This window comes from Eubalaena glacialis, chromosome 3 (genome assembly GCF_028564815.1).
Source record: "Eubalaena glacialis isolate mEubGla1 chromosome 3, mEubGla1.1.hap2.+ XY, whole genome shotgun sequence".
Taxonomy (NCBI): Eukaryota; Metazoa; Chordata; class Mammalia; order Artiodactyla; family Balaenidae; genus Eubalaena; species Eubalaena glacialis.
Window position 1 is genome coordinate 158,823,332 of NC_083718.1, and position 22,811 is coordinate 158,846,142.

At 51.6% G+C, this 22,811-nt stretch overlaps 1 protein-coding gene across 8 annotated transcripts in view; it reads left to right on the top strand.

Moving 5' to 3' along the window:
* Positions 1-22,811, top strand: part of ERI3 (ERI1 exoribonuclease family member 3) — a 128,642-nt gene that overhangs the window by 80,361 nt on the left and 25,470 nt on the right. The gene's annotated exons all lie outside the window — the stretch shown is intronic.

Below are 22,811 nucleotides of genomic sequence, written 5' to 3' on the forward strand. Positions count from 1 at the left end.
CTCTGGAAAGGCAGGTTTGACCATGTCTGTAGGTATCAGCAATAGAGCACCAACATATTGAGCCCCAGCTGGAGTCAACTTCTATGCTAGGCGCTTTCCACACATTATTACCACGTTTAGTCCTCGCAGCTACTCAGCAAGGCAAGGGCTATTGTCCCTACTTAATGGGTGCTGAAATAGAGACTCAGAGGCATTAAGAAGCTTGCCCAAGGCCACATGACCAGGATGTAAATCCAGGTTCTCACCTTCCATGGCTTCCTTCTTGTCACTTGTCCCATAGCAGATACTACCTGAAGGCAGTTCCTCTGGTCTGGCCTGGGCTGGAGGCCTGGGCAAACACACACCGGCCATTACTAGTTGTATGGCCAGGGAGGCAGTGGTTGGGGAAGGACAGGGATTGGCCTCATGCTCCAGTTCTCTTGGGAGTGACATCTATTTAATGGGAATCTGTCTGTGTGTAAGAGAGTGCGCCCATGTGAACATGCATGTCTATATGTGTTTAAAGATGTGTATCTCGTATCTCTCCCTGCGGGGAGGCTTGTGTCTGTGCATACTCAGGTGTGTGCATGTGCCCACACATGGGAATTTGGGGAGGGTGTAGGTGTGGGCTCTGTGGTCTGACTCCACCTGGAGGTGTGCAGATGTGGGCCTTGTCTCTAGAGGACAGCATGATGCAATACAAAGAACCCTGGACTGAACTCGAAGCTGGAAGATAAAGTCATGGGCTCTGGTGTTGGGTCACTTGCCCTTTCTAAGGCCTCAGTTTCCTCATCTAACAAATAAGGAAGTTGAGTGAGGTGATCTTTCTTGTGGTCTCTTCTGCCTTTGCCATTCTGAGATCATTCGTTGTACATGAGGTTTCCTCTTTCTGCTCCCAGCAAAAAATGTGATGGATGCAAGGAAGGAAAGAGAAGTCCCTCTTTGACCCTTACTTATTTTGATCTCTAGCCCTGGGGCTACCCCTTTACCGCATTGGGAAAAGTTGCGGGTCCAGGGAAGGCAAGGCATTGCCTGGCATCAAGTTAGGAGAGCTGGGGGCTCAGGTGTTGGGGAGGAGTTTGGACAGATGGTGTCTGTCACAGTTTGGGGTGACCTGGACTGGAGCTGAATGCCATTGAGGCTTTGGGCTTTTCCATAAAAATATGGGCTGAGGAGAAGCTTGTCTCCCTGCTTCTACAGGGGGTGAAGGGGGGACCTCCCAGTACCCTAAAGGTGGGGTGCAGCCCAGGCCCTTCCTCTGGCCTTTGACCCCCTTGTTGATTGTCTTGGCAGACATGGAGTGACGGCCAGATAGAGACCAGGAAAAGTAGCTGGATGTGTGTTCACATTCATATGGGACTGTGCTGGGTCAACCAAGGTCTTTCTGTGAGCTCACCTGGCCTGCTGTCAGCTCTCTTGAGGGAAGAGTGTTTTAGGGTTGAGTGCTTTAATTTTCCCTGGCTGACTCCTCAGAGCTGATCTGGTGGCTCCTAGAGATGGGATCTTTTGTCTCAGTCTTCAAGTGGGATTGGAGCAGGGTTTTGTCTATTCTGTTCCATTAATTAGCCATCAGTTCCCTGAAACTTTGAATTTGGCTGGGTCACTAGAGGAGGAATGGGCATTGTGTGGACTCACAGTGCAGCTGCCTCAGCGCTGGTGAGGGCTTCTCTCTCTGTTGCTTGGGCTTAGGTCAGCCTGGACCTAGGCCCCAGGTAGCAAGTGACCTGTGCTCTGCCTGGGCCAGCACATCTCAGTTAACATCTCACTTAACACCATTCCTCAACGAAGCCCTGTGCATCAGGGCATGTAGACTTGGAGATGAATCAGGTCTGGTCTCCACCTGTACAGAGCTCCCCATCTGGCAAGGAAGATGGGTGGGTCAAGGTAGATGGGGAAAAATGCGGTAGAGGTAATAAGTGCGGTGATAGGAATATGTGTACGGTATGTGTGAGTGTATTTTTAAAAAATAATTTATTTCGAATTCGCCTCTGTACTGAGTTGGAATTTACAAGAGAAAGAGTCAGTGTAATCATGACCATATGCTCATGTGTCCCCTTGCCTGTGCAACTCGGTAAGCTCAGGGCTACCTGGATGAGTGAGCCCCTGCTGCAGCCAGGCCTGTGACCTCTTCAAGGGCATCAAAGCAGGGCCCTTGAGAGACCCTCGGCTACCCTACTTGGAAAAGAGGAGTGGCCTTCCTGGGGAGATGAGGTCCAGGCTAGCTGCTCAGGAAGTGCTTGTGTGTGGGTGTGGGCAGGTGTGCTTGTGAGCGTGCACAGGCATGAGCCCAAGTGTGCATACGGCAGCAGCCAGTGGTCTGTCCTCAGCCCCACAACCAGGTCTTAACTGTGCTAGGCTTGGGCTTGGCCCCTACTTGTCTGCAAGCAGGGGGGCAGGCTGCAGGCAGATCCCAGGGCAGCCCTGAGGCCTCCCCAGTGGTGTGTTTGCTGTGCCTAATTACCCGGCAGTTGTTTAACTATGCAAGCTGCATGCCTGCCTTTATTGCGCTGTGATTGCCGAGCTGCCTATGGGGAGTGTCATAAAAAGATATAAAATGCCCATTATCTGTCTGACGCCCTCCTCCTGGACTGTGGGTGTTTGTGTTTTATTTTATATTTATGGCTCGAGGGAAGCTCTGCAGGAAGGAGAGGGAGGGAAGGAAAGGGAGGGGAGGGGAGGCCTACAGGAATTGGGGGCTGGGAGACTGAGGAGCCCCCTTCTTACTGTGGTCAGCCATGAGCTGAAGGGCCCTCCCGACCAGAGGGGAGATGTGGAAATGGCAGCTGCCCAGGGTCAAGACAGGGTGCTCAGGAGATAAGGCCCAGATCTTCCCCTCCTCCTCCACCTGCAAGTCCTGAGTCTCTGTTTCCACCCTACCTGTGCTAGGTTCCCTGCGTGGAGGCCTGGTCCAGGGCAGTCTGCAGAGGGTTCTGAGAATGCGCTGTGGGAACAGTCTGATCCCTGCTCAGTTCTTTACTGGCTTTGATGACTCGGATCGCCTCCTGGCGCACCATGGCTGGCTTTGGGACAAACACCGTGGGCACCACCCCCTGCTCCTGAAGCCTTCCACCCCTACAGCTTCAGCTTCCCTTTTCTCGCCAACCACAGTGAAGTGTTCAGGCTACTCCTCTCCAAGATTCACTGGCTCTTAGGGAAACCTCCTAGACCAGGACAGGGAAGGGAATTAATATTGATTTCAGCACCTGCCCTGTGCCAAACAGAACCTGTGTAAGGCGCTGAGGCAGAGATCAGAGATCAGACAGGGGCCCTACTGCTGAAGAGCTCACACTATGTAACCAGAGTGCCAGCTTCACAGTAGGTGTTCAATAAACATTTGTCAAATGGGATTGAATTCAACATAGCCATTCATTCATTCATTTTATTTTCATTCAGTAAATGGCTATTGAGCGCCTACTGGGCCAGGCACTCTGCCAAGCAATGGGGATAAAATAGTGAGCAAAATAGCAAAATCCCAACCCTTGTTGGTTATTTGAGTTTATTGGAAGAGGAATTTAAGGATTTTAAATCCTGGGTATCTGACTCCAAAACCATGTCCTTGCAACTCTGACGTGTTATTTCCCGTACCTGAACCATCAAACCCCAAGCTATCCTGTACTGATCATCTAACTTCTCTGCTTGAAAAATCTTGATGTCTACTGAATGAAGTACAAGCTCTCTGGCCTGTCCTTTGAGACCCCCAAAGTACCTCTCCAACTATACCAAGATAGCCTATGTGACCGTCCACTTCCAGACCTTATTCACATTGGTTCCATTTGCATGGGATGTCCTTTGCTTTATTCCTGCCCAGTGAGCTCCTGCTTATCCTTCAAGACCTAATTCCTTTATGTCCCCTGTGAAGACTTTCCCCCTTTCCCATTGGGAACTTCCTCTCTCTTCACACACCTGTATCAAGTGCCTGCAGAGCATGCGGGCACCGTGCTAGAGCTTTCCCTGGCTCTGTTCACTGCTGGTGAGCCTGCACTTCTTCTATCATACTGTACGTGTAAAAAAAGCTTTATTGAGATATAATTCACATACCATACAATTCACCCATTTAAAGTGTTTCAATTCATTGTTTCTTGGTATCTTCACAGGGTTGTGCAACCATCATCACCATCTAAGTTTAGAACATTTTTGTCACCCCTAAAACACAGCAGTCACTTCCCATTTCCCCTCAAACACCCCAGCCCTAAACAACCACTGGTCTACTTTCATCTCTATAAATTTGCCTATTCTTGCAATTCTGGGAATTTCTTATATGTGGCCTTCTGTTTCTGGCTTCTTTCACTTAGCATAATTTTCAGGGTTCTTCCATGTTGTACCATGAATCAGTACTTCATTTCTCTTTATTGTGAATAATATTCCATTGTATGGATATACCACATTTTTAAAAATTTTATTTATTTTATTTTTATTTATTTTCGGCTGCGTTGGGTCTTCGTTGCTGTGCTCGGGCTTTCTCTAGTTGCGGCGAGCGGGGGCTACTCTTTGTTGCAGTTTGCGGGCTTCTCATTGCGGTGGCTTCTCTTGGTGTGGAGCACGGGCTCTAGGCTCACGGGCTTCAGTAGTTGTGGTGTGCGGCCTCAGTAGTTGTGGCTCGTGGGCTTAGTTGCTCCGCGGCATGTGGGATCTTCCAGACCAGGGCTCGAACCCATGTCCCCTGCATTGGCAGGCGGGTTCTTAACCCCTGCGCCACCAGGAAAGTCCCCACATTTTATTTATGTGCTCATCAGTTGATGGACATTTAAGCTGTTTCCACTTTATGGCTATTAAATAATGCTGCTTTGAACATTCGTGTTACGTTTGTTTTATTGTTTTTGTTTTGCAGACAGAAAGACGCTTGTCTGTCTCCTAGTAGATTGTGAGCTCCTGAGAGTAAGGGTCATTTCTATACTGTTCCCTGCTGTATCCCCAACACTTAGCCTATGGTTAGCACTCAGTAAATGTCAGTAGGTGAATACATCCATGCTTTCTAATTCTCTTTCCCCCTCAGGATGTAATAGCAAATTGTGGGGACCTGTTTTAATCCCATAACCCACTCTGCTTGGGTATAACTGTATACACATATCTGCCACCCATGCTGAAGCATAAGTTGATGCGTCAGTGTCCTGGACCATGTCCTTTTCATTCCACTGTTGGCGTTTCTCGTGTAAGTCCTTCACCCAACAACAGGTGATCTGAGAAACTGAGTTGCCCCCATGATGGCAGATACAACCTCTGGCTAACTTGATGCTGAGGCAGAGACCAAATCCACCCTCCCCTCTTCTCCTGAGGAGGGGCCCTGCCTTATTTTATGCACAGAGGGCTGAATCTGTGGGAGGACCCTGGAGGGAGTGTGGGGCTGGGTGGCCTCCTGGCTCTAGGCCAGGCTGGCTTTGTGAAAGCTCCAGATGCCTGGACCTCTGAGGAGTAGGAGGGGCTGCCCCTGCCCTTCCAGTCAGTAGCCCATATGAACCAAGTCTATGGAAGAAAAGGAATTTCTAGAACCAGTAGCCTCTAAGAGATTAGTAAAACCAATATTTCTCTTTTCTTTGCACTTGGTGATCACCCTAATAGTTTGAGCCCATAATTAGAATTGGGCTTTATTAGGCTAATTAGGAGGTAGGAATGATGGCAGGAGGGCATGTGGAGATGCATCAGCTTGGTGGGCAGTAAATCTAGGGTTTTAAGAGGTTTCTTCCGTAATCAGGTGGTCTGGAAGGCTGCGGGGTGGCTGGGCCCCTCCCTTCCCTCCCTTCTACTCTCATCACTCCTTGAAGTGGCCTTCACACTTTGCCGTCCTTGTCCTCGATGCTGGCAGTGACACTGGGATATGGGGGCTCCGGAGGGAGGGAGGAGACCCCACCCGGAGCTTCATTGCCTATGCACGCGCCGTCCAGCCTGGCGGCATGATTACCTTGCTGAGAAATCCGTCCGGGCGCAGGGCTGCTGATAGCAATCATTGATTAAGAGGGTAATTGTCCTGAAAATTCAGATTGATCAGAAGGCAGAAATGATAACTTGTGTAACTGTGTTTAAAGCCACGTCCTGTCAATAGAAGAGACTGAGATGTATCGCGCCAAGAGGGGGGCAGAACGGATGGGTGTGTGCAGGCGGCCGGGCGCTGCCATCCTTCTCTCAGGGCTGAGCAGGATGTTTCTTGTCAGTAACCTGGACTATTGGAGATTCAATCACTTTTATCTCCCCCTCTCTCTCAATCCAAATGCCTTTTCATATTAGGAAATTAGAATCGGCCCTGCTCATGCAAGATTTATTAGCTCTGCTAAGCAGTCGCACTGAAGAGTAAATGATTTTGCTTTGCTGGAGCTTTTTACACATTAGGACCCAACTTCTTCCCTGCTCTGTGCCACCGGCTGCCTCGAAGAGTGGGCTCTAGAACCAGGCACTCAAAGAGTGAGCTTTTAAAGTCTGGTTTGGGGGGAGAGCATCACTCGGGTCTGGCTTCTCGACCTGCCAGAGATCCTGTTGTGTCTGGCTGACTTTCTTCTATCTGACCTCTGACAGGTCCCTTACTGAGGTCTAGGTTGACTCTCTCTGCTGCAGGGGCCAAGCCTCCTGAAGGGATGAGGTTCACCCCTGAGTTGGATGGCCTGGTGGAGGCATACCTTGGGGGAGGCCCTGAGACTGTGTATTGGGTAAAGGCAGAGGATAGAGGGGCCGCCGTGACTTCTCTTCCTAGGGCCTGGGACTGTCCCAGTGTCAGGGGTGGGGCATCTTTCTGAGCCCCTGGGGAAGCTGATTAGAGCAAGTTTAGGGGTGTCTGGGCCTGCTGGCTGCCTGTGTCTAGAAGGCTGCAGGCTTGACTGGCTGAGGCTCTCTGATCTGCCAGCAGTGTGGGCTCTTAGCGAAGCAAGGGCCTCTGGGCTCCATGCTTCTGGAGCTCTGCTGTGGCCTTGGCCTCGGAGGCAGTGTGGGCCTGTGTGCCAGCTGGACCTAGCCTGTCCTGGAGCCCAGGGTACCAGTGGGCTAGGTTGGATGCAGGGAGGACCATTCTCCTTCAGTGAGACTGTATCATTCTCTCTCCTTCTTGCCCTCCCTCTTCAGCCCCCCACCTCCTTGGGTCACTTGGACCCGTGGACAAATGTCAGTCACTGTCACTATTTCAGCCTTCCCTATCGTAGGTGTCTGATCCTGGAGGCCTGGTAGAGCAGGTGACAGTGTGGACAGTCCTTCTGATATGGGGCTGAGGGAAGGTTAACAGAACTTCTGGATTTTTGGTGGATGGGATATGATCCCTACTTTGCTCTTTGACTTGGCCCTATGAAGCCTCCTTTTCTCTGGACTTTCCCCAGGCAGAGATATAACTGGGCAAACCTGAGAGTTGTGGCTGGAGGTGATGGGGCCCCCAGGAGTGAATGGTGGGAGTAGGTAGCAGCCATTTTGATCCAAAAGGAGGGCTGTGTTTTGGGGCAGAGGGTAGAGGGAGGCTTTTTGGAGGAAAGTATCTGGCAGGTGTCTGCAGGATATTCCCTAGGAGGGATCTGCCTCTCAACAGATCACAAGGCCACCAGCTTTCTACTGAGGGTCTGCTTTGGGTCTTTCCTGTCCACTACCAGACTCTGTCCTTGGAGAAGCCTTGACTTTCTTGGAAGGCTCTTCCTACTAGGCTGGATTGGGCAGGGCAGGCGTTCCTTCGGCATACGTGCACCCCATCTCCCGCCATGAGGGTCTGCTGAAGAAGAGAGTGGTCCAGGGAGCTTGGTGCAGCCCCGCCTCCCTCCACTCTGATGGACTGTGAAGGGAGTGGGTGCACAGGGCCGAGAGAGCTTCCCCATGCGGAGTGCTTCTGCCTCTGCCTCTGAGCTAGGCTTGCCAGTTGCCTAGGAATACTTTGCAGTCCAGAGGGAGGGTCGAGGCTTGTTTGGCTTAGTTTTCTGCTAGAGCTAGTTCGGGCAAAGTCGAGAAAGAATGGAAGCGCCATGGGCAGCTTGGACCTGGGACTAGAGAACTCAGAAGACAGACTGCCAGTGGAGACAGATAGTCGCTACAGGGTAATGTGAATGCTGTTGCCTTCCAGAGCCCCAAAGAGGGAGTGCCTGAATCCTCCTGGAAGAGCTCAGCCGGGCATCCAGAGGGGGCCCCTTGAGCTGAGTCTGAGAGGAGGATGGGAAGTATGCTGTGGAGACAAGTCTGGGCAAGCATGTGGGCAGGGAGAACAAGAAGCATCGCAGGTCAGTTGTGTTAGGGCTAGGGCTGGGGCCCAGTGGGGTTTATTGTCGCTGGCACACTTCTCCATCAGAATTTGGAGCTATGGGCCACACCTTGGTTTTAGCAAGCTTGAGAGGTGCCTACTTTCACCATCTAGCTGAGCTGCTAGCAGCTGGGGGCCTTGGATTGGACCAGCTAGGGCCTTAGGTTGGAAAGATGTGCAGGACAGAGCCTTCGGGGACGGGCCCCAAGCCCCCTCTCTGCTCTGTTCCCTCTCCTCTTCTGCCTAAAGAGCAGGGAAGGGGCAGGGGTTTGTGCTAAGGGAACAGTTCTGGCAAAGCTTTAGGCCAGCTCGCTCCACCCCTTTCTAAGCCCCTGCCCAGCCCTGTCTCGTGCCCAGACCCAGCCCTGCCGCCAGGGGCCCGATTGGTTCCCTGGGCCTGGTAGGGAGGCTGGGAGGAGACCGGGAAGCCAGGAGACTCATTTTCACTGGAATTTGACCTAAAGCAGGATTGGAAGGGAAGAAAAGAATTTGAACAAAAGTGCAGGCAGGAAGGAGCTGTTAACGAGCCTTTCTTTCTCTTGGGGACGGAGCACAGCGCATAGCGGGGCGCAGCCGCCGCTCTCCTCGTGGCTCTCTGAGACCGCTGCAGTCTCTGGCCGCTCCCTGCTCTCGCTCGCTCTCCTTTTTTCCCTCTCCTCTTTCTCGGCTCTCTCTATTATGGGGACTTGCTCCAGCTCTTTCTCTCTCTTCTGTCTCTCCTTTTGTTCTCTCTTTGTCTATTTATCACACTGTGAAGGTTGAAAGAGATGTTATTAATCTGGGAGAATGAAGGCAGGATTAGTGGTATGAATCGGATTTTGAGAGGTGTAATGATAGAAAGACTCGCTCGGCTGGCGGCCTGCGTGAGCTTGATAAATGGGGAGCACTCCAGACTGACTCGCGCCTTCCTCCGCGCTGTGCGCCCTGCCCGCTGGGGCGTGCCGCGCTCTCAGATCTGCCAGCCAGCCCACCCCGCTCCTACCTGAACCAGAGCAAAAAGCCAAGGGTAAAGCAGACACAAATATCTCCCATCGCACTTGGAGACATCATTGCTTTCAGCACCCTTTTCAAGTGGAGGCCTGTTGAGTTCTCAAAGGACTGTGGGCAGAGGGAGTGGGGACCCAGACTTCTGTCTGCTTCTAGGGCCTGTGTGGGTGGAGCTTCCCTCCTGCCCCTGAAATGGATGTCAGAGGTTGGAAGTGATGAGACAGTCCCTAGACTAGTCAAGCAAGAGTACCAGACCGTATGTAATAGGTTATTAAGCAAAGTGCTGTTGGGAGAACTGTGGAGGTCAGGGTGGGACGTGGAGGAGGGAGGAAGAAAAATCAGGAAGGACTTCCTGAAGGTGGTGTCCTGGCAGACAGGATTTGGGGAGGGTAGAGGAAGGCTAGTGTTCCAGGTGGGAAAATAGCATAAGCAAAGATTGGGGGACGGCAATAAGCCTGACTCTTCTGGGAGGCTGAAGAGCCTCAGAACTGGTGAATTTCAGACCAGGAAGGGACCTAAGAAATCAAGTAATTAAGCAACCTGCCCCCACCTTTAAGTTTTTAAAGTATAGTTGATTTACAGTGTTGTGTTTGTTTCAGGTGTTCAGCAAGGTGATTCGGTTTTATTTATATATATATATATGTATTCTTTTTCAGATTCTTTTCCTTTATAGGTTATTACCAGATAGTAAATATAGTTCCCTGTGCTAAACAGTAGGTCCTTGTTGTTTATCTATTTTATATATAGTAGTGTGTATCTGTTAATCCCAAACTTCTAATTTATCCCTCTCCCCCACCCCCCAGCCCCGTGTTTTCCAAAGAGGAAACAGGCCTGGAGACTGGAGTTGCCATTTCCTGAAATGATTTTCTATTCCAGTCCTGTTCCGTGTTCTAAAGGTGCCCCTTCCCTTATCCTTGGACGATACAGTGAACCTTTCCCTCTTCTCTCCTTAGTGGCTTTAGTCACAGCCTTTCACCCTTCATCTTTGCAACCGGAAGATCCTGGCTTAGGTTCACTGCTGCTCAGGGTCCTCCTCACACGCCTGCCCGCCGCCCAATCTGCAGTCTCTGTGGGAAGTGCTGTCTGTCCCAGCCTGCTGCGGGTTGTGCGGTGAGGAGAGAACTAGGGGCAGCACTCCCCATGCCAGGCTCCAGATGCCTCGGGCCTGAGCACTGTCCTCCTTTCTGTCTCTACTGCAGTTCTCTCTAATCACTCTCTATCGCGGTGACCAGGCACTTACTGACATCTGTTTCCTTGCAAAGGACTGTGAGTTCCACGAGGACAGGGTCTGCGTGTGATTCACTTGAGTTGCCAGGGTCGGGCAGGCCTTCAGTAAATGTGTGAATCTTACAATGAACCAATGAGGTCAGTTGCTCTCTTGCAGTTTCTTTCTCTCCTTCTAGATAAAAAAAATGGTCCCCGGTTCCCAGGCCTGTCTACCCTTGGGAATAGGGATGGGTAGGTGTGCAAAGGAACTAACTTTTGATGCTGGTGGAGCACCCAAGATCGCATAGCATGGCAGTGGTAGATACTTGGATGGCTTCCCATCGCCTTAGGAAACAGTACAAAACCCTCATCGTGTCCTATGAGGCCCTAGATTTTCCTGCCTTCCTCATTAGCCTCATCTCTTGCTGGCTTTCTGTGCTCCAGGGACACTAGCATTGACTTGATTCCTTCCAAGTGCTGTTTGCCTAAAGGCCTCAGCACGTGTCATTCCCCTGTTGCCTTCCTGTCAGTCAGTTTCTGCTGACCTGTCCTGAGTTCCCCAGCTAGGTCAGATTCCCCTCTTCCATCCTATAAACAGCCTGCCTTTCTTCTTTGAGCCCTTATGATAACTTAATGATTATTTATGTTGCTATTTATTTAACATGGGCTTTCTCTAATAGACTGGAAGCTCTCTGAGGACAGTACTGTGTCTGTATTGCTACAAGTACACATATGGCCTGGCATATAATAGGCTCTCATAGTAATGTTTGTTGTGACTAAGTCGGTGTGAGCCTGAAGTCCACACTGTTTCATCGTGTCACATCCGGGTAAAGTGAAGGTGGAGATGACAGTCCTGGTGAAGAGGCCAGGATGTTGGGTGTGCCCAGAGAGAAGTCTCTTTGGGCCTTAGCTCTGGAGGCTCTAGTGTTCAGCCGTCCCAGCTCTCAGCCTTCCTTGTTTCCGTCCAAACATCAGAGAAGAGAAGGGCCTCATTGACCCTAAAGGCTTATTCTCTTCCTGGGTGAGCTTATCCACTCCTGCAGTTTCCTGCGCCACCCATGTGCTTTCCTAGGACTTTCTTGTCTCAGCTCAGACCATGGAACTGAGCTCCTGGCCTGCATATCCACCTTCCGCAGCCACCCCACCTTGGATGTCCCATTGAAAGCCATCTTGGTCCTTCTCAGTTATTCCCCCTCTAAGGCTGGTTTCTCCCTTGGGGCTCTTGTAGGATCTCAGTCCCCCACCACGTGTGAGTTGACATGTCTCTCCTTCTAGTTTGGAAGCTCCTTTTTTCTTTTTTTTAAGTCTTTATTGAATTTGTTACAATATTGCTTCTGTTTTATGTTTTGGTGCTTTGGCCGCGAGGCATGTGGGATCTTAGCTCCCCAGCCAGGGATCGGACCCGCACCTCCTGCATTGGAAGGCGAAGGCTTCAGCACTGGACCGCCAGGGACGTCCCTAGCTTGGAAGGCAGCGAGCGGCCTAGTGTGCTTTATCCCCAGCACCGGGCACAGAGCTTGGCACATGGATTTGCTCATTAAGTGTGTGTTACATGAGCAAGCCAACAAAGAGGGAGGGAGGTCTGGGATGAAGGTTTGAGCACCCTTTCCATTTTCCTAGGGAGAAAGAAGTGAAGGTGTGTGTGCTGGGTGCCAGCATGTACCTGCCTTCGTTTGTGAGGGCTGGGTGGCCATGGTGGTGGTGTCACATGCTCAGTAAAGGCTTATATTTTAATTTGGAAAGGACTTTAGAAACTTAAAGTGCTTTGCCTAAGTGCTGACTGCTATTAGTGTCTCCTTTTTATTAGGAAAAAGAACATGATTTTTCTCTTTCATCTTCAGGCCTGTCCAACTTCTGAGAGTCAAACTTAGCAAAATGCCTGCCCCTCACTGAGGACTAGTTACATGCTAAGTTCAAAGCTTTGGACTTGAAACACAAAATTCTGCTTTGCAGACTGGTTTCTGACACCCCTGAGGGGATTAGTCCTGACAGCTCAGTATCAGGAAGGGGGTGGGAGAGACAGGGTCATTTGACATAGTTCAGGCTGCAGTCCCAAGCCCCTCCCTTCTCCATATAGGCCTGGGTGGGAGGACATAAGAACTTGGACCATCTGGGGGGATGGGAGAACGGCTCCAGTGGTTATCAGAAATCCACTTGTCATGCAGTAGTCAGGGCCAAACTTCAGAGGGAGAATTGGGGAGGAATGGCCTCAAGAAGAATTGGGTCTGTTCAGCTCAGGGATGATAGGATTGAGAGGCAGAGACATCACAGCTGCTGGACTTGGTGATGTTAAGAGCTGCCAACACAAAGGGCTAGGTCAAGGGAGGGAGTATGTGTAGCAATAGTAGGAGGAATTCTGGTCTAGGAGGTCATGAGACAGGAACTTGCCTTGTGCCCTACAAGCACCTTTGAGGGCCTTGCTGGTATGAAGGAAAGGTAACAAACACCCCTCCCCATGGAGAAGATTTGGCGCTGCAATGGCAGGAGGCCTGGCAGGCCCGGCTGCCTTGTTGTTGGCCCTCTCTGTGTGGCCTCTGCCCCAGGCTCTTTCCTGAGCAGCCACAAGACAGACAGCACCCTGGTCTCAGTCTGGCCTATGTCTGCCAGCCCCAGATGCTGAAGGCTCTGCCCATGGCTGAGGTACTGGGAGGTGGGAGCTTTGGCCCATCTTGCTAGTGCCCTGCAGTTCCCATCTCCTAATCGGGCCCTAATCTGGGGGAGCTAGGGCGGGGGTGGGGTGGGGGGAGTACCTTGAGCCTTCTGCCTTAACTGAATTTCCATACCTCCTGTTGTTAATTATAGAGATGTCATAATGCGATTAGTGCACGATTAAAAAAAATCCCTGATATGATTACCATGGATTTAATATCACATGATATATCATTATATCGTTATGCAGTGACAGATGTAATTGAAATACACTTATTGGAGCCGGGGGTGGTGTTTCATTCAATCCCCAGCACCCCGGGGAGGAAAGGGCTGGCTCAAAAGAAGCAATGGGAGAAGAAATTGTAATGAAAACAAAGAAAACCCACAATGTAGCTCTCACTCTGGGCAGCTGGCTCAGACTGACCTGCTGCCTTGACTCTGTGGCGGTGCATGTGGAGCCCCAGACAGGCCAGCCTCTTCTGTGGAGGCTCAGGCGGCACGGCTCAGGATCCTGCTCCTTATCTGGTTCTCTCCCCAGAGACCTCAGTGTCCCCAAGTCCACTCTGACTCAGCAGTGAAGCAAGGGCTCTGGGAACATGAGGAAGATTGCTCTACCTAAAAATAGACTCAGGACCCAAGGGATCAAACTGCGCTGGCAGCTGTCTTCCAAATGTTGTGGGTCCTGGACCTGTAGCACAGCCCCTGCCTTTGCTGTGGTGATGGTCCCATGCACTAGAGGCAGCTGTCCTGTTGTAGGCAGTGAGCAGGAAGGTTAAGTACACAGAGAAAATAATTATTCCACTCAAGTGCTGTTGATGGACAGAGGCGGCAGCAGCTCTGGTGCCCCTGAAGTATGTTGGAAGCCAGGGAACACTGTGAAAATGGAGAACTACCAGCTGGAGGTAGGAAGGATGGGTTTGTGTCACCTGATGGGAGTGTCCATCCTTTTGCTGCTATAGCCATGCTGGCCAGGTCTCTGCTGGCCCGAGGAATGGAGTCAAGACCACCCATAAGACCAAAGAGTTCAGAAAAGGAGAAGGGAGACAGGGCCACTCTCCCCTTCTTTCCTAAACCAGGCAGCTGAGCCCCCAGTTCCAAGGATGGCTGGGGGTTGGGTGGGATTGCTGTCCTGCTGGGCAGGATCACAGTGGTTCCTGAAGGAGACCGAATAGGATTGGCAGGAGCAGCAACTCTGAAAACCAGGCCTTTCTGCCTGGCGGAATTATATCCAGAGAGATGCTTTCCTGCCCTTCCCTCAAAGGAGTCCGTTCAGAGAGAGCAGACACAGCCCCACCCTGAGAGTCTCCCAGCATCATGGGGTAACCGATTTGTAAACAAATCTAATAATACAGATGCTATTCAGAGTCTGGGTGGGTTTAAGGAAGGGACAAGTCAGGAAAGGCCTGGTGATGGAAGATACTTTTTTTTTTTTTTTTTTTTAATATTCCATTGGCTGGATAGACCACACGTTTCTATTTTTTCTTTTTTATTTATTTATGGCTGTGTTGGGTCTTTGTTTCTGTGCGAGGGCTTTCTCCAGTTGCGGCAAGCGGGGGCCACTCTTCATCGCGGTGCGCGGGCCTCTCACCATCGCGGCCTCTCTTGTTGCGGAGCACAGGCTCCAGACGCGCAGGCTCAGTAATTGTGGCTCACGGGCCCATCTGCTCTGCGGCATGTGGGATCCTCCCACACCAGGGCTCGAACCCGTGTCCCCTGCATTAGCAGGCAGACTCTCAACCACTGCGCCACCAGGGAAGCCCTGGAAGATACTTTTGAATTGAGTGTTGAAAGAAGAGTATGTGTTCATTAGGGGAAAAAAGTGGGAGAAGGCAGAGGGCATCCTAGGTAGGCTGAAGGAATTGCTCGAGTAGAGTCTTGGGGGCATGAAACAGCAATCTCAGGACTTGGTGAGAGGTAAGGAAGAAGAAGGAAGCAAGGCTGGCCCCCACATTTCTGGTAGACCAGGTAGGTGGTAAGGGTTTTCACTGGGACTTGGGAGCCCAGGAGAAGGAGCACTTTGGAGAGGAGATGTTGAAATTGGTTTTAAACCTACTGAGAATGAAGTGCCTGAGTGGAATCCAGGTGGAAGTGCCAGGTAGGCAATAGACTATATATGTTTGACACTCAAGTAGTGGCAAAAAATATCAATTTGCAAGTTGGAGAGGTTGAAGACCAGGGAGTTTAAGAAATCACCCAGGGAGAGTGGTAGAGCACAGACAGAAGCAGGAAGGGAACATGCATAAGCCCACACATGACCAGATGAATGAGACTCTACAGGAGACTGTGAGGAAGATGTCAGAGAGAGGGGAAAACTCAAAGAGTAGGGTGTTGAGAAAAATCAAAGGAGAAGGATTTCAAAGATGTGAAGCAGGCTGCAGGGTGGCAAAGGCAGCAAGCGCCTGAAACTGTCCATAGACGTGGGCAGCATGGTGAGGACTGTTGACCTTCGCCGGAGCTAAGTGACATGATAAGGCTGGCAACCAGACTGCAGGGGTTAAGGCCTGTTGGGGAGGTGAGTGGAGACAGCCTTGAGAAGTTTGGTTGTTAACAGGAGAACAGGCAGTAGCTGGATCAGGATGTGGAATGAATGGAAGACTTTAAAAATAATTATCTAATACTTACATAACTTTCAAAGAGCCAGGCATCGTTTTAAGCACTGTGCATGCAATAACTCATTCACATCAACTCTATGGGGTAGGAACTGTTTTTACCCCCATTTTACAAAAAGGAAACTAAGACACAAAAAGTTATGTAAAGATGATAGAGATTCAAGCATACGCTTGAATGCTAACGGAAAGGAGCCAGCAGAAATGGGGAGGTTCAGAATTTAGAAAGAAAGGGGATACTAGATGAAACGGGGCCTGAGGAGGTGGAAAAAGAGTGAGATGTACAGCACAAGTGTGGGCTTGCCCTTAGACTGGAAGTGAGGTGTCTCTTCCATTAGAACAGCATTGGTGCACGAGCAGGTGGGGAAGGATACAGATGCATTTGTATATGAAGGGCATGCAGTTGGAAGAGTTCTGCCTAGCAGCTTTTATTTTCTTTGTGAAAGTAGGAGGGGAGTAGGGTGGTTGGATACCATTGAGGGTTGCTAAGATAGTGATCTTGGATCTATAGTGGCCACTTTCTATACAGAACAGTGACTTCTTTCCAGCATCACTGAGCTCAAGTGCACGTGTGGTGAAACAGAGTCATGTTGGGGTTTCTTAGGGAAGATGTACTAGGATAAATGGGCAGGGAAGTTGAAGATTGGGCTGGTTGAAGTCATAGATTCAAGAGGTCTAGGTTTGGTAGAAAAGGGCTAGAAGGGGATTGACAGACGAGGAAAAAAAGCAAGAGTAGAGGGAGAGAGGGTTCAAAATCTGGAAGGACAGAGGCTGCGATCAGAGTGGAATCTGTCATTGTATGATTCCAGAGGGAGAGCAGTGCTGGGTAATAAGGCCCAGGGTGTGGCCCCAGGGACAGATGGCTGAAATTGGTAGAGGAGAAGGTCATTAGAACACAGGGAGCTGAGAAATGAAGAGGCTAGATGCATGAGTGGGTTTATCCTGTAGATACTGAAGTTACCCAGAGTGATGATGATTTGGAATGAGGTTCCAGAGAGAGAGGAAGAATTGTCTAGAAGCAGCCAGAAAGAGGAAGTTGAAAGTATTGACACAGTGTATCCAGAAGTGAGTAGGCATTAGTTTTCCAGAACTGCTGCATAACTTATCACCCAAAACTTAGTGACTTAAAACAACGACAGCTGTTTTATTATCTCTCGTGGTTTCTATGAGTCAGGAATTCAGGAAAGGCTCAGTTAGGTAGTTCTGGCCCAGGTTCTCTCATGTATTTGTGGTCAGTGACTGGAGCTGGCACAGTGTGTGGGTGGAGCAGCTGGGGGCTGGCTGGGCATCTCTCTTTCTTCACCTAGTCTCATGGCTTCTCCATGTGGTCTCTCCTTGTGGACTAGTTTGGGCTTCCTCACAGCATGGCTGCCTTGGAGCAGTCTTACCATTTACAAGCAGCTCAGGGCTCCAGGGAAAATGTTCCAGCGAGTGAGGAGGAAGCTTCCTCAGCATTTCTGAAATAGCCTTGAAATCACATCGCATTACTTCTGTGTTACTGTTTTGGTTGAAATAGTACAAAAAAAAAAAAAAAAAAAGCCCACCCCATTTCAAAGGGAGAGGTATAGACTCCCCCCCTTTTTTTATGATTTTTTTAAAAATTAATTAATTTATTTATTATTTATTTTTGGTTGTGTTGGGTCTTTGTTGCTGTGCGCAGGCTTTCTCTAGTTGCGGCGAGCGGGGGCTACTCTTCATTGCGGTGCGTGGGCTTCTCATTGCGGTGGCTTCTCTTGTTGTGGAGCGTGGGCTTCAGTAGTTGTGGCACATGGGCTCAGTAGTTGTGGCTCGTGGGCTCTAGAGCGCAGGCTCAGTAGTGTGGCGCACGGGCTTAGTTGCTCCGCGGCATGTGGGATCTTCCCAGACCAGGGCTCGAACCCGTGTCCCCTGCATTGGCAGGAGGATTCTTAACCACTGTGCCACTAGGGAAGTCCTAGACTCCCCCTCTTGATGGCGGGTTTATCAGAGTCATATTGCAAGAAGAGCATGTGTGAGATGGAAGATAATGTTATGACAGTCACTGGAAAATACAGCCTGCCGTGATCGGTGTTAAGCTGAACCTGGAAAAGGGAGCGGGACCAGCATTCTCAAAGGCAATCTGCATTTTGGGTGATGGCACCAAGAATATTTGGAGGTGGCAGTGGGAGTGGGTGTTCCTGAGTGACCTCAGGTATACCGGGGAGAAAGAACTATCATCCCATCTTATAGTACAGGAAGTTGAGGCTCAGAGAGGTTTAATAACTCATCCAAAGTTATGGTGCTAATAATTGGCAGAATTGGGAACCAGCGCCTGAGCCTGAACACACTGCCTTTCCATGAGGCCTGGGCTGCTGGGTACGCCATCCTCATGTATACTTGTTGCCTTGGTACTTGGTTCACCAACTGTAGATGTGTTGGCCAGTTAAAGAAAAGGTTAGGTAGTAGTTATGTCTGTCAGACTGTCTCTCCCCCCATCCTCCAGAGTATCACCTCTATATCTTTGCCTGTTGGGTGTTTATGGGAAAGGCAGGTGATTTGATTTGGTTCCTCCTCTTGGGAAATGGCCCTTCAGCCTTAGGCCCACAGGGTAACCTCGTGGGGAGGATGGATGGGTCAAATGTGCTGCTGCCAGCTTGCAGGCTCTGGGTTTTCTGGAAGTTGCAGAGCAGTTTGTGCTTCTCTTTGCGGTCTGAGCTGGGTTCTAGACCCAGCCACTGCCCTGCCCACTCTGTGTCCACCCAACTCTCAGGGCCCTGGTAAGGTAGCAAATGGGTGGGCAGAGACACCCTAGCAGCTGTCGATGCCTCTTCTTTCCTCTTTGAAGGATCTGATGCTGCTGCCGATGAGGGCTACTTCATCTATTAAACCCAATACACTTGTCGCAGCTGCTAAGCCCCCGTAAGCCGCCGGGCGCAGTGTTTGTGATGGGACTGACAGTGCATGGAGGAGGCTGATTATACACGATTCCATTTCGCGGGCCCAGCAATGTAATTTCACAGGGCGATCAGCGTTTGCATGTAATAGCAGGCTGTGCTGAGGTGTCAGAATATTAAAGGCGCTAATGGCAAAGCTCCCTGTTACACAGGGGGCCACCCGCCGCGCCTACAGCAGGGCTGCGCGGCAGGCCCGTCGCAGATGGCTGGCCACTAAGCTAATGGGGCAGCAGCCAAGGCGGGCAGAGCTGCGAGAGGGGAGAGCCAGCCGGGAACAGCTCGGCATCTGCTTCCCTGCGCATGGAAATTACAGCAGCCCAGGGGAAGGAAAGTGTGTGTGCCTGCCTGGCACAGGGCTGGGGTGGGTGGTTTGGGAGGCCCAGCATCTTTCACCCCGACTCTACCTGCCCTGGATAGTACTCCTCCGTCATCCTTCCACCTGCCCCACCCTCTGGCCAGGAAGCCACAGATGGGCAGGTTGGGCCCTGGTAGCTGGGAAAGGTGCAGCTAGAGAAGTGGCACCCAGAGAATTTGGAACCAGAATGGGAAAGGGGCCCAGGCACAGGCTTTGGCTCTTAAATTTCTGCCCAGCACTGATCAGGGTCAGAAAGCTTTTGGGTCCCTTACCCCACACCCCAAAGGCTGGCAGAAGAGAGGGAGGGAGTGGGGATAGGAAGTAGGTGGGAGAAAGGGGGTAGACAATATTAGGGCCCCTTGACTGATGACAGCGGCCAGTGTTGCACAGAGCTGGGAGGCAGCCCTCAAGATATTTTCTCCTTCCACCCACGTTGGCTGCCCCAGCCACACCCCAGCCTTTGCCTGTTCTCATCAAGCTTGCTCCTGTTATTCTCCTTTGTCCTTGCTGTGTCTTCTTCCTGGTGCCTCCAGTACCACTTCCTCCAGGAAGCTCTCCTAGCCATCTCCAACCCCTCATGGGGCTGTCTTTCTCCATTGTGCTTGTGGGCAACCCACAGGGGACAGCCTCCCCAATCCTCCTGCTCTGATGGTTCTCTGGTCCCAGCCTTGACTTCTCAGCCAGAATCTCTGAGATATAGCCCACATCACCTTGCCCTGAGCTGGACTCCTGGGAAGGCTCTGCTAAGATTCACAGATGGATGTAATCTCTTAGGGAGGATGCCTGAAGGGAGTAGGGAATGGAAGGATGGGCTGAGTCACCTGAGGGAGAGTTTGGTGGGTGTGTGTACTCGTGCTCGATGGTGTATATATCTGGGGTTGGGGGGAGTAGGGGAGGGACTTTAGAAGGGAGTGCTGGGGGTGGTGGGCATGTGGGTACAGGCTCACAGGGGCAGCAGGTGCAAGATCCAGACCACACATTGATAGGAGCACAAATTGTGACAGGACCCTGTGTTCTCTGGGTGGCTCTCTGCTGGCTGTGCCTGAGGGGTACCCGGGATAGCAGGAGTTGAGGGGAGCTTGTGGGGCTGTGCCCTGGTACTGTGCCTAGGGGGGGTTCCACGAGGCAGGTGGTCACGTCTGAAGGTTCAGCTCTGCAGAGGTGCATGGCAGTACCTGGAGGAGATATGCCAGGGTTCTCAGCAGGGGCAGCAGGGGGAGAGCCCAGGCTGAAGGAGAGCAGTTTTAATTAACCGTTTTTAATATCATTTTGGACTTTGGCTGGTATGTGAAGGCCCCGCTGGAAGCAGCATTTGTAAAAATTAAATCCCTCTTATTAGGAGCTTGGCAGACCCATGTGCACGTGCCTTCCCCTCCCCCCGCCCATGCCCCCCTGAGGAAGTGCTGGATGAGGCCATGTCACGGCAGCAATTGGTTATCACGCCTTATCTGGGAATACGAAACTGTGCGGCATGACACCCGCGGCCGTGGTGGAGACGCCAATTCATCTCGCCTCGGCTCTGACAAGCTAGACTGCCCTTCCTGAAAGGCATTCGTCAGGCGGGACCGGGCTGCCGCCTTGCCTCGTACCCCTGTTTTCCCCCCGTGGGTCCCCGCTTGCCCTGGACCAGCCAGGCCCAGTCTGGCCCTCCTGGTCTCTGCTGCCCTCCACCCCGCTTCCGCACATCCCCGTCTGCAGAAGATCTTGGGGAGTCATAATTATAATAATAATCTAATCATGGTGACGCATCGGGGCAAGCGCCTAATGTTATCTGAAGTGGTCTTCCCGCTTAGCTGCGATAAGACTCAGGATGACGTGCAGATAACGCTGAGCTGCCCTGTCCCCGAGCCGCAAGCGGAGCAGAGGGGCCTCCGCAGCCCTGCCGCCCGCCCGCCGCTTTAAGCCGGGAAGCGGCAGCACCTGCTAATGCAAGTGTTTAATATTTGATGGGCTGGGATAAAGCAGGATCACCTTCGAATTGAATTGAGTGTCAGCCGAGAATCTATTACTGAAATTCGGGTGTGATTTGACAGCAAAGTAGACGATGTTATTCTTCACTAGTTACTGCAATCTTCTCCCCGACATCACTTAAATATTTTTTTCTTTGCTTGAGTAAACACACATTATCCTTCTTTTTTTCCCCCTTCCTTCCCTTTTTCCTTTTTAGAGGGGAAAAAAAACCCATCCAGCTCGCCTTCTCCAGGCTGATAGAGTAGATTGTTATTTCTTTATTTGTCCTATTAAATGGAATTTCTGATCGTTTAATCCGCCCTTTGTAAGTGATTTTAAAGTACTTGAAAGCCAGCCCGCCACTGCTCTCTGGCCCACTGCGCTCCAGCCGCGGCCCTGACCACGCTCAGCAGCTCCTCCAGCTGTGCACCGCCCACTGGCTGTTCTCCTTGCTGCCTGTGTCCCAGCTCTGCCCTGGCTCCAAGCCAGCGTCCTCTCCCCTGTCCTTGAGCCTCACGCTCAGCCCCCGATTTGTGGGTACAGCTGTGGCCTGGGGAAGGGTGGGAGGGTTCGCTGGGAAGTTGGGCTGTGGCTGGTACCTCTGTGGTCAAGGAAAGTGGCTTTGGAGGGGGCTGAGGTTGAAGTACACTGGCTCCTAGCCTCCCAGTGCCCAAGGGGCTGAGGCTTGGTTCCTGCAGCTGGGAAGGAAGGATACTAGACCTCTGCCCAGCCCCTTGGTCCTGGCACAGCCTGTGTGTCCAGCCTCCTGTCCTCCGTTTTTGACCCCGTGCTGGGCACTCTTCCACTGGGAGGCAGTCTATAGTGGGATGGGGACCTCCTGGGCCCAGTGGTGGGTGGGGGCTCTGCAGTGCCTACCTGACCATGGCTAGCAGTCACCTTAGTTCCACCAGTGGACTCACCATCCAGCTTCTGGAAACTCACCCAAGCTTCATTCCCACTGACCACTGTCCCACACGCTGTCACCTTCCTGCCCCTGGGAGGACAGCCTGGTGTTTGGGGACTTCTAAGGTGAGGAGATGGGCAATGTTTGAAGAGTCAGCTAGCCTCGCAAGCCCACTGGTAGAAGCCTGGGACTTGCTAGCAGGCTGAACAGGAATTAAATCCCTGTTGGGCCACTTAATAGCATTCTAACCCTTATAAGTCTCTTCTTGGCCTCAGTTTCCTCATCTGTGACATCTGGTCATCGAGCCTGTAAGGGATGTAAGAGAAGGTGCTGTCCCTGGCCTGATGTGTGCCCCGCCCCCCACCATGGAGGTGGGTGGCGGCCAGGGGACAGAGGGGGACAATGGAGTGCTGGGGGCCTGAGCAGATCGATACCCCCAGCACTTCCTTCCCCAACCCCAGGAAAACAATTAAGTACAGATCGATGGGTGGCCGCTTTGAATATGCATAAGTGAGCACTTGACCTTCAGCGAGATCTGCTCCCCACCACACACACACACACACACACACACACACACACACACACACACACTCTTCACATGCTCCCCTCACAGCTGCCTGAGTCAGCCAGGTGAGCTTACCCCTCCTCAGCTGAGCCCCCATGTGGCACTCAGCTCCGCAGTCTGGCCTGCCTCCAGGTCAAAAGCAACTTGACCACAGGCAGGTAGTTGGCGCCCTGGTCTCTGGCTTCAGTTTTCCTGTCTGTGGAGTGAAGTCTGGATATATTGGTCTCCAAGTCCCTTCCGACAGCAGTCTTTGTGACCAGTAATGCTGTGGGGAGGGGGCCCAGCAGAGGGCCGGGGACTCTGGAAAGGGGGGATGTGGGGTGAAGCGGATGCCCTATGAGAGGAGGGGTCCTGATCAGGAGAATCTTAGTAAATGGGAGCTGTAGAAAGGAGCCTGGTGAGGGGCACCCTGTGGGAGCTGGGGGCCTCTGATGGGGAGACGCCCAGGAGAAAGGGAGCTGTGGAGAAGGAAGGGGTTTTCTGGAGGGGGCCCTGGTGGAAAGGGGA